The sequence below is a fragment of the Schistocerca gregaria genome, chromosome 3, assembly GCF_023897955.1.
Source record: "Schistocerca gregaria isolate iqSchGreg1 chromosome 3, iqSchGreg1.2, whole genome shotgun sequence".
Taxonomy (NCBI): domain Eukaryota; kingdom Metazoa; phylum Arthropoda; class Insecta; order Orthoptera; family Acrididae; genus Schistocerca; species Schistocerca gregaria.
Genome location: NC_064922.1, coordinates 327,143,849 through 327,156,037, shown reverse-complemented (window position 1 = coordinate 327,156,037; position 12,189 = coordinate 327,143,849). Strand labels below are relative to the sequence as shown.

Genomic DNA, 12,189 nt, shown 5'->3' with positions numbered 1-12,189 from the left:
TACAATTCTGAAGGCTGTCAATTCAACTAAGAACCTGGGTGTAAAAATTACGAACAACTTCAGTTGGAAAGACCACATAGATAATATTGCGGGGAAGGTGAGCCAAAGGTTGCGTTTCATTGGCAGGACACTTAGAATATGCAAGAAGTCCACTAAAGAGACTACACTCGTTCGTCGTCTGTTAGAATATTGCTGCGCGGTATGGGATCCTTACCAGGTGGGATTGACGGAGGACATCGAAAGAGTGCAAAATGGGGCAGCTCGTTTTGTATTATAACGTAATAGGGGAGAGAGTGTGGCAGATATGATACGCGAGTTGGGATGGAAGTCATTAAAGCAAAGACGTTTTTCGTCGCGGCGAGATCTATTTACGAAATTTCAGTCACCAACTTTCTCTTCCGAATGCGAAAATATTTTGTTGAGCCCAACCTACATAGGTAGGAATGATCATCAAAATAAAATAAGAGAAATCAGAGCTCGAACAGAAAGGTTTAGGTGTTCGTTTTTCCCGCGCGCTGTTCGGAAGTGGAATGGTAGGGAGATAGTATGATTGTGGTTCGATGAACCCTCTGCCAAGCACTTAAATGTGAATTGCAGAGTAATAATGTAGATGTTCTGAGTTGCCAACATTTAAATCTAAACTTTTCGAATACGCTACATAGTTGGCTACAGGGATGGCTAGAGAATCGTCTAAAGACTCCAAGCCCTAGCACTTCCAAAACACACAGTGCGTACACAAAAAAATGAAGTGTGTGGGGAAATTTTGTCGGGATGCCCTTCTGGGGAGTTGGGCCGTCTGGTACACTATTTTTTTAAAATTTTTTATTTGACGCCACATAGACGAATTGAGTGAACTTTCGACGGCTGTCTCCGTCGTACTCGCCAGAAGTGAAATTTTATTCGCCATTATGCGAATACACAGCTTTTATGTGGTGCATGATGTCAAACTGAGACAATATCCGTTGAACACACGGGCATTGCCACTGACAGCTGCTTTCCGTGTATTTGTATAACTTTTCTACGAAGCGACTGTACAGAAATGCGCGTATGCATCTTCTACATGAACAGGAGGTAAAGTGGAGTTGCAGAGTTCGGTAGCCTCAGACATGCAAAATCACGTTCACACGCGAAACGAGCTTGAGAACTTTGGAACCACTTCTTGAGGGGAAAATGAAGCAAAGTGGCACACCCACAGACAGCTGTCGCATTCTTGGGTAGCGGAGGAATAAAAGTCCACCTGACTATCCAGATTATGTTTTAGATTGTTTTCTCGAATCACTTCCAGGGTGGCTTATGACCTTTATATTATCGGTCAAAGATTTATGCCGCTTACAAGGAAAGCGGAAAAACATTCGCTAAGCCACAAAGCGGGCGAAAGTGTATGTTGAGTGATCGTGAGACGGTCATTGAAGAGGATTGTGATGAAAAACCAGAGGACGACGGCTCCAAAAATCGCTGCAGAACTGAATGTCGCACTCGCGAATCCTGTCAGCACCAAAACGATATACAGGGAGTTCTAAAGCTTGGAAGTGCAGGGCGAGGTGGAATTCCAGGTGGAATTCCAAAACTACGTATCAGTGAGACATATGCCCATAACAGTGAAACGTGGTTCTAGACCAATGGAAGGAAGCCGTTTGGTTGGATGAGTTTTGTTTCACACATTTTCAAAATTCTGGCAGAGTTTACGTCCCATGAGTGAAACATGACGGGGGGTCGGTGACGATTTGGACAGCCACGACGTGGCCCTTGTGCAAGGTCGCATTAATGCCAAGCATTATGTGACCTTTTTGACTGATCCGGTCAATCCCATGGTACAATATTTTTTCCCCAATGGTGGTGCTGTGTTCTAAGACGGCAGCGCCCCTCTTCTCTCATGCTCCGCGTCACCCAGGACTGTATTTTCGAGTACGAGGAGAAATTCCATCTTCCCTGACCACCAATCATCAGATCTCAATATTATTGAGCCTTTGTGGTACTTTGGTGAGAAGAGTGCTCGATCGCTATCTACTACATCATCAATATCTGAACTTGTCGCTATCTTGCAGGACGAGTGGAATAATATTCCCTTGAAAACTATAGAGGACCTGTAGTCAGCCATTCCGAGACGACTGGAAGCTGTTTTGAATGCCAAAGGCTTTTCTACATCGTTTTGGGCGTGGTAATGTGTTGTGTTTTCATATTTTTGTCCTTACCCTACACGTCGCGAGAGATGAGGCCTCGTATAATTGGAGAGGATTGGAAAAAGAAATAGAGAGCAATTTTAACAATAAAAAAGAGTACTACAGATTATTTCCCTGGTGGGTTAAACAGGGCCTGCAGTCTGCCTTGAGACACTATTACTACATAAAGTCGAGCGATAAAATATTTTACCCGTTGAAATACTATTGGTAGCAAGCGGTTAAATATTTAACCGACAGTGTTACTATTTTTACACAAATCATTAACCGTAGCAATAGTATCTCGGGGCTACACAACAACAGATTGCAGTGTCCACACAGTCCCCAAAAATAAATGTCTGCTATTACTCTTTAAATATACAAGAATCTAACTTAAAAATATTGATCTTTAAATTCTCAATCGGCACATCATTTGCTGCACATGATGTCGAGCCCCATTCAGAGGCATGTCAAATGTTTCTATAATATACTTTATTTCTCACTTTTAGATAAATCTTTTCACAAACCATTTCATCCTTTTTATTCCATGTTTTTATTTTCGAGATTTGTTCAGAAAGTATGCGATACAATACATTTAAATATAGACCAGTACGTTATTGTTATTATTATTATGATCGTATGGCATTGTTGGCCGGGAGGCTCCATTCGGATTATTATTATTATTATTATTATTATTATTATTATTAGTAGTAGTAGTAGTAGTAGTAGTAGTAGTAGTAAGAGTTCGTAGATCAAGAGAAAGGAGGGAAGTTTCAATCTATGCTGTGATTTGATATTTATTATATTTTTTCAACATCTGTCCACCTCCCACTCTTCGTTTACCTATGAAAAACTGCACAGAAATCTATTACGTGATTTTTAGGGAGTCTTGTTATCGCTCCGCTCAAACAATTGACCAAAAAAACATAAAACATACATCGAATTCATAGATCTGGTGAAGGATTATGATAAGGCGCAATTGAATAACCTCTCTTGAATTCGCCTGAAGTGATTTAGCAAAATTCATGAAAACCAAAATCGGGATGCCTCTACGGGGATTTTAATTCTTGACCTCCTGACTAAGAGCCTAGTGTATTACGCACAGCGCTCGCTACTAGTCCGAAGCTTCATTCACTCTGCCAAACCCTTCAGATGCTTTTCTGCTGTAATGTACTCATCAAAAAAACTCCAAGGGGTACCAGATTCTTTTTTAACAGCCTTAGTGTTCCGTGCAACGGTCGTAAACGCACGATGAACAGCCGAAAACCGCTCAATATATACACGTCGTACTATCTTAGTGAAATGTCAGCCTCTGGTCTCGTGTATCGTAATGAAGCTGTGCTACAGAGCCAGGGCGTAGTAGAAAGGCGTTTTATGCTGCGACGAATTACGGTATAGCGTGGTCCTACGTCAAAATTGCGCAAATATAAATAACTTGTGGGAACAGTATCGACCAACACGTTTACAGCCAACTTCGCAAGCGCGAATGTTGAACTATAATTTATCGTAGGGGCAATTAGTGTTCAACACGGCAACTTTATGTCGCATTATGGTGATACTCAGGTCACCTACTTCCGTCTCCCATCGATGATCAGTTCAGAAATTTGCTTTGTGTATGTAATCTTCAAAGAACACTTGTTCACACCACATTCTTCACAACGAAGCATTTCGCGACAAAAAGGGGAAAAAAATCCTACCGGTTTTTAAATGTCCTGATCAGAATCCTGATTTAATCCTCGCTGAATATTCATGCGGTGTTTCGGGACGCCAATTTCGCGCCAGACGAAAAAAGGCGCACATCGATTACGAGTTTTCTGCGGAGTAAGGGTTATCCCTTTTCCCAGAACGCTCCTCCACCTAACCGGGAAGGTGACTGCAAGACAAAGTGTGGGGCACGCCATGTTTGTCGCCACTACATGAGAGAGGCAGACCAAAAAACTTTGGCTAAAGTGTAGGGCGTGTGGCAGTGTGTCTTGGTCCTTACTAAAGTTATAATAATTAGCCATACTAGCAGATTAATTTTCCGTGACCGTGTTGGAATAAAGGACAGATACATGTATCGCAATCAGCCACAATATTATTATAATTTAAATAAAGTGACGCATTTCGAACTATTGGTACTCAGCATCAGGTATCAAGCCATAAAAATCACGTAAACACTACTTGCGCTACTAATACTATTAACTAGACTGTCGCTAATTTGTTCAGTTGCTAGGTTCCTCATTTGGTCCAAAGCATATGATCGCTGCTGCGAGCACTAGCGGCTCGAAACGCATCGCTAATAAAATGATGATGTAAGATAAATAATCTTAAACATTATGACTCTTACGGTACATACATATATCCTTGACTTGAGTTTTTGCATACTGTTGACATTTCTCAGAAGAAAAGGAAGTTGGGATTTTAATGCCCCGTCGATATCAAGGTTATCAGAGAAAAAGCAACAAGTCAGGTCTGACATGGATGAGAACCGAAATTTACCGTGGCCTTCCTGAAAGAACTGCCCGATTGAAGTGGCTCAAGAAAACCAGGAAAAATCTTAAACAGAATGGTAGCGCGGTGATTCGAAACATGCCGCATTCAAATGTGAATCCACGATCAAAGTCATTGCAACACCTAGCTGGGTTTAGTACATTCGTATTCTCTCTCTATTTCTCTCTACTCTTTCTTCGTTCTATTTTCTCGTTATCTAGTTTAAATTTGCATCTTTATCGGTAAGTTCTCCATCTCTCCGAATCCTTCTTCCAAGTATTCTTTTTCTTAATTTAATCCAAACTTTACTGCCGCGCTGAAGATGTTACGGCCTCGTCCGATTTCTTTTATAGCACTCATCGGCAACTAAATAAAAAAGAAGGTCTGGCTCAATAACGATAGATTCGTAGACAAACCATCTCACGCCCACAAAACTAATATAAGAAAGGATGAAATACGAAAGTGATTATCACGAAAGAAAACATGTCAAAGAAGAAGAAATAATTTAAGGGCGTGGTTGGAATGAGTGAAATGATTCAAAACATTGTAACTCACTAGTTATCAATTTTTTCTGGATACACGGCTTCCTTGAGTTGAACATAAACACCTGCGGCTCCTTTAGCACATGACATCCAACTCGAAGTGTGGGGTAAAATAACTTGACTACAAAAACAAAGTGAATGAAAGTAGTTAGTCCTTTATTAACTGTTGATATAACACATTACATCTTGATGACTGTCATACTGAAAAACCTGTCTCATATACGTAAGTAGGATGTTGCAAAGGCATCAAAATTAAAAAGGTGTCATTACCTGCTTCCCGATTCTCCTGCCGTCACCAGGCTCCAAAACTTAGGCAGTAACGAGAGACGAAATTAGGTTTCAATGTAGAGTCTGTAAGAAATGTCAGTAAATTTATCTTGCACATCAGTAGTAACTGTTGATGGAAGTTTTGTACTGGGTGAATCTTTGACCCAGTTTGTTGATCAGCTTTTTCTGGAAAGCGCTTCAGAAAGTAATCACTGAGTATGCCACATGGTAGGCAACTTTATAAGATAAAAGAAGAGCCTTTGTAGATCTCGTAGCTCGCTTAGAGAAAGTTTTCTTTGTTCTGTAATTTATTTCAACTTGAGAGAAAAATAGTATAATAGTTTGTTTACCAAACTACTGTTAATGTCGTTCCACTTAGTCATATCTTTTGAATGCGTGATATTTTGACATGTGACGTTTCGTCGTTACATTTGAAAATTTGTCCATGGTGACAAACACAAGCCGCATAAGAGAAACAACAATTAAAAACGATCTGCATTCGATAACGTAATCTTCAAACTGACTGTTAAAGAATAAAAACAAATGAGTCTTATAGTACGATTCGACTGTCGTCTGCCACGCTACCAGATAGACTCAGGAAATTCCGCTTCATTTTTGTTATAGACTGTGGCAGCAGCGCCCCAAGCGGACAGGAAGCTACAGTTCTGAATACCATATTAGATGAATATGGTTAGCATGGTTTTCACAACAGGGAGTGTGTGTAGTGCCATAAAAATCGGAAATTACTAAATATGACACTACGTTTTTCTTTCTTTAGTTTCCTAAGGATTTTAAGAGGTATGAAAAGGTACATTATAGGGCAGTTTATTTACGATTCCCTTGTAAACTACAGATACTTGATGAAGGAAGGCGTTTATTTTTAAGAACAAAAATGGCTAGTTAACAGCAGAAGACTTCGCCTTTTGTAGAAAGATGTATATCCACTCAACAACGTGAAATTTTCTTCGCTACAACTCTAGTCAAATCAGTATGGAACGTAGGAAACTTGTATGCAATGCAATATCTACATTATTTAACATACCATACAAAAATGTTTCCCCAACACGGAAAAACAAGTTCAACAATTGTTGCTACATCTGCGCCACAAACGGCAAGAGTCTTCAAAATGTTCGCTTTCGAAGCAAAAGCAATTACATCTACAAAATATTCGTATATTAGAAAGTCGAGAGACGTGTGAGAATGTGCGAATCATTCGAGACCATACAAAATTGTTGTCAAGAAAGTGCCTCTCACAATAAAACGTGCAACAGAAGTATATGCTCCTCCCGCATGAAATACGCGTTTATATTCTCTTGCTTTCAGCAGAGTAAGCTGTAGTTATAGACATACTCGAAGAGATTTCTTTATGAATAAGCGATACCCTAAAGCAAAAATATAATAACTATTTCGTTAATAATGCAAATAAACCAAATTATTATTGTTATGAAACCACCGCGACGCATAGCTTGAAAGCCTCTGTCCTCAGCCGCAATTATGTTAATGGCAGGTACTGTTGAAAGTTCACGAATAAAATGACGTACAATGTTTAATAAAGGTGCACTAAAAGATCGGCCACAGTTACCTAAGAACCACCACCATTTGGATACAAAGATTCCAACAGGACTGCTGACGTCGATAACATAAAACGTCGATAGAAAGAAGAACACTGAACTGCAAACTAACATCGGGAAAGGTTCCAGATGCACATTAGAGATACGGAAATATAACAATAAACTGCTTGGACACAGATCCAGTAAATTCACAGAAAAAGAAACCAGAGATTTCTGTGTAAAGCTAGAACAAACGTGGCGACGGAAGAAAGAGAACAACACACGGAGTTTAAATATGTACGAGGGAACGAGGCGTTCAATTCTTAAATATAGCGCACAGAGGAGGTTCGATGCTGCCACGCCCTTTGTGAATTCCCGTGGGATATAAGCTACGACTTAAGTCCATCATCTCTAATTCATGAGCTCTGTGCTGAAAATATAGACAACAATGTCATACTTGTTTGCTGTTGAGACTTAATAAATAACTTGTTTCACCGCGTAAATACAAAATAGTTCTGTAAACTTATCAGCTTTCATCTTCAAGATGGTTTCAGCTCTCAAAGTCGAGTAAAGTGACGCGGGTGACATATACCGTGGCAGTGGCTGAAAAACTTGAAGAAAAAGAGCAGCCAGTTCATAGAGTCTCCAGAAAAATGTTTGTTACCAACAACATATGGAGATAAAGCTACAAGATCCCACGAAATCATCTTCGCTTGGGCAGTATATTAGAAGCCAGTTGCACAGAAATATGTCGATTCTCGAAAACAAGATCACAAATAACTGGGTGCAACACCTTGTAGGGATATGAAATAGAATAATCACATAGGATAAGTAGTGGATAATGCAGATGGTACACTTCGGTTTATTGGTAGAATACACAGGGAAGTGCAATCAGTGTACAAAGGAGATTGCTTAAAAATCATCGTGCGACCGGTTCTAGAATATTGCTCAAATGTATGGGATCCGTATCAGATAGGATAGATAGGGCATAATGAACGTATGCAGTGAATCATCACATGTTTGTCTCATCCGTGGGAAACTATCCAGAGAAAGTCTATTAACAAAGTACCAAGAACTGGCTTTAAATGATTACTCTAGGAATACACTGCAACCTCCTATGTATCGCTCACATAGGGATAGTAAGGAGAAATTTAGAATAATTACTCCACTCACAGAGGTATTCAAACATTCTTCTCGCGCTCCATACGCGAATGGAACAGAAAGAAACGCTAATGAATGGTACAATGGGACGTTCTGTCTGCCAACACCTCACTGTGGTTTGCAAAGTGAGGTTGTAGACGTAATCAGCTGCCATTATATAGCCGTTAAGAAATTAACTACGCAAAGAAACGTCGTGGGAACTAGTAAGATTATGAACGGATTCCCATCACACGAAAATGGTAAAGGTTGTGAATGCTTACACGTAATGTTTCTTTGTGATATTATTCGCGAACACCGACAATAGGCCATAAAGATGTACTGTTAGAGCTGACCGCGTTCGTAGTATTTCGTCGTGAGGCACCGTGCACTGTAGTCGTGGAAAAACAACGTGCTGGCCTACACATCTGACCATATATCTTAAAAGCGCATCAGAGAATTAGATTTCAAAATGAAGTCTAGTATGCGCGTCGGAACAGACTGACGAACTAGAATTTTTAGTGAGAAAAATCTTGGAAGGATCTCGTCGCAGACACTACACCGTTACCAACAAACCAAAACGTTTTGACCACTCCCGACCGCGAAACTGAATGCCCCCAGGTTCCTTGGCGCGCACATAAGGAAAGTATACACTGAAGGCCCAAAAGAAACTGGTACCCCTACCTAATATCGTGTAGGGCCCCGCGAGCACGCAGAAGTGCCGCAACATGACGTGGTATGGACTCGACTAATGTCTGACGTAGTGCTGGAGGGAACTGGCACCGCGAATCCTACAGGGCTGTCCATAAATCTGTAAGAGTATGAGGTGGTGGAGATCTCTCCTGAACAGCACGTTCCAATCAATCCCAGATATGCTTGATAATGTTCATGTCTGGGAAGTTTTGGTGGCCAGTGGAAGTGTTTAAACTCAGAAGAGTGTTCCTGGAGCTACACTGTAGCAATTCTGGGCGTGTGGGGTGTCGCATTGTCCTGCTGGAATTGACCAAGTTCGTCGGAATGCACAATAGACATGAATGGATGCAGGTGATCAGACAGGGTGCTTCATACGTGTCACCTGCCACAGTCATATCTAGAGGTATCAGGGGTCCCATATCACTCCAGCTACATACACCCCACACCATTACAGAGCCTCCGCCAGCTTGTGAACAGTCCCCTGCTGACATGCAGGGTCCATGGATTCATGACGTTGTCTCCATATCCGTACACGTCCATCCGTTCGATACAATTTCAAACGAGACTCGTTCGACCACAAAACATGTTTCCAGTCATCAACAGTCCAATGTCGGTGTTGACGGGCCCATGCGAGGCGTAAGGCTTTATGTCGTGCAGTCATCAAGGGTACACGAGCGGGCCTTCGGCTCCGAAAGCCGATATCGATGATATTTCGTTGAATGGTTCGCACGCTGACATTTGATGATGGCTTAGCATTGAAATCTGCAGCAATTTGCGGAAGGATTGCACGTCTGTCACGTTGAACGATTCTGTTCAGTCGTTGTTGGTCCCGCTCTTGCAGGATCTTATTCCGGCCGCAGCGATGTCGGAGATTCGATGTCGTACCAGATTCCTGATATTCACGGTACACTCGGTATGGGAAAATCCCCACTTTGTCGCTACCTCGGAGATGCTGTGTCTCATCGCTCGTGCGCCGAGTATAACACCACTTTCGAACTCATATCTTGATAACCTGCCATTGTAGTACCATTAACTAATGTAACAACTGCCCCAGACAATTGTTGTCTTATGTGGCGTTGCCGACCGCAGCGCCGAAGTGTGCCTGTTTACATATCTCTGTATTTGAATATGTATGCCTATACCACTTTCTTTGGCGCTTCATTGTCTATAAGCAGAACAGAGACGAATGGGGACTTTTTCTATCCAGTGACATGCGTGACTTCGACGAAGAGCCCGGCGCCTGGGGAAGAGAGATTGAGTACGGCGAAGCGGTTCAGCTGTTCGGTGCTCCAGTCGTGGGCTTTATATGGGGAGTGGTTGAAGGACGGTAGCAACACTAGGAGGTGAAACTGCGTTAGACGTCCACCCATCAAAGACTGTGGAAGTAGGAGACTTGTGCCCTCTTTAAAGCACGATAGGCGACGATCTAAGGCAGAACTGATGACGGGGTACAATGCTTGTACGGGCATAAGTGTCTAGAAGCACGTCATTCAGGCGCATTGCTGAACACAGGCTCCGAGACAGAGGGCAACTACGTGTTAAAAAAAGAAAAGAGGTTCGAATGGCTCTGAGCACTATGGGACTTCAACATCTGAGGTCATCAGTCTCCTAGAACTTAGAACTACTTAAACCTAACTAATCTAAGGCCATCACACACATCCATACCCGAGGCAGGATTCGAACCTGCGACCCTAGCAGTCGCGCGGTTCCGGACTGAAGAGCCTAGAACCGCTCGGCCACTGGGGCCGGCAACTACGTGTTCCCGTGTTGACCCAATGATATCGTCAATTATGGCACATGGGGCAGACCGTCATCGAGGTTGTGGATCAATGCAGACGTGTCGTTTGGTTTCCTGCTACACTAGGTTGATAGCCATGTTCGTGTCCAGGTGAACGGCTGCACGAAACTTGCACCGTGCCACTGACAGAGGCCGATGGGGGTGGTATTATGCTGTGGTGGACGTTCTCCTAGGCTTCCACTGAACGTTTAATACTAACCGAAGGTACGATGAAAGCTGTGCAGTACTTTCACAATATTCCGGACCATCTGCATCCCTTCATGCTTGACGTCTTCTCCGATGGCGACGGCATCTTCCCAGCAGGATAACTGTCAGTGTCACAAGTTCGTTATCGTGCTACGGTAGTTTGAGGAGCGTGACAGTGAACTCACGTTGATGTCTTGACCACCAAATTCGCCTGTCATGAACGCGATGGAACGCATCTGGGGCCCTACCGGGAGCGCCATCTTCGCGTCCACAAACCTCCAGCTCGGAATTGGGTGACCTGTGATACTGTGCCACATACCACCGCAAACATACCGGACTTGTCCAGCACATGCAATTAGCAAATGGTCATAATGTTTTGCCTCATGAGAGTGTACTGCCCCGTGTTGTAAATGAGTGATAAACAAATAATAAATGTTAGTATTTTTTATTAGAATTTTCAATTTTGAAGTCATAATTGAATCTTCATCACTTTGGCAGGATATCGCAGGATAATGAATACTGCATTAGATGAGGGACTCGTAAAGTCGTCAATGCGCAGTTTGTGTGTTAGCTTGAAGTGTGACGGGAAACCTTTAATTTTTGTATCCAGGAGCAATTTGACGAGGAGGCACCATACACAAAAGGGCATTCGAAGGAAGGAAGATTAAGGTTTAATGACATATCAATGACAAGGCCAAATATTAGATACGAAAGGGATTGACAAGAAAATCAGTCTTGTGTATTTTAAAGGAACATTCCAAATATTTGTTTCACATGATTTAGGAAAACAAAAGGAAATTCAAAACTTTTGGTAACATTTTCGGGAAGCAGTGACATTGTAATCTATATAAAATCTGTGAAAAAAGTCTACATCGCGATGGTACTCTATCAAAATGACCGGTTTCAGCCTGTACTTAGGTCTGAAGATGGCCAAGTATAGGCCGAAACCGGTCATTTTAATAAAGTACCATCGAGATCTAGACCGTTTTTTCACTGATTTTACGAAGGAAAATCGGCTGTAGTGTCACACCTTCAGTACTCTAATAAGGAAATTTTCTCACCGTAGCTGAACGCATCAGTCGGCCAATACCTTTATCTATAAAACATCAGTTGGCCAACATCTTTATCTATAAAGACTTTCCAGAACATCTTGCTTGATTAGTACCTGAGAGAACAGAACTGTTCAAGAATGAAAGAAACTCCCTTTGCAACGAAAAGCATGGCGGCAGGAATAGTCGACAGGTCACGAAAACTGACAACGGCCGAGAGACGACGCTGTGACCCTAAGCCCCTTCAAACCGCGTCCAATGGATAGAGGATGACACGGCGCTAGGCCGGTACCGATGAGCTTGTAGACAGAGTTTGCGTTTACATTCACATGAATTACC

General features: G+C 42.1%; 2 protein-coding genes across 2 annotated transcripts in view; one reads left to right on the top strand and one right to left on the bottom strand.

Moving 5' to 3' along the window:
- LOC126356253 (vesicle transport protein SEC20) overlaps positions 1 to 12,189 on the top strand; it is a 61,141-nt gene that overhangs the window by 1,115 nt on the left and 47,837 nt on the right. The window lies entirely within an intron of this gene.
- LOC126356252 (shootin-1-like) overlaps positions 1 to 12,189 on the bottom strand; it is a 273,743-nt gene that overhangs the window by 254,738 nt on the left and 6,816 nt on the right. The gene's annotated exons all lie outside the window — the stretch shown is intronic.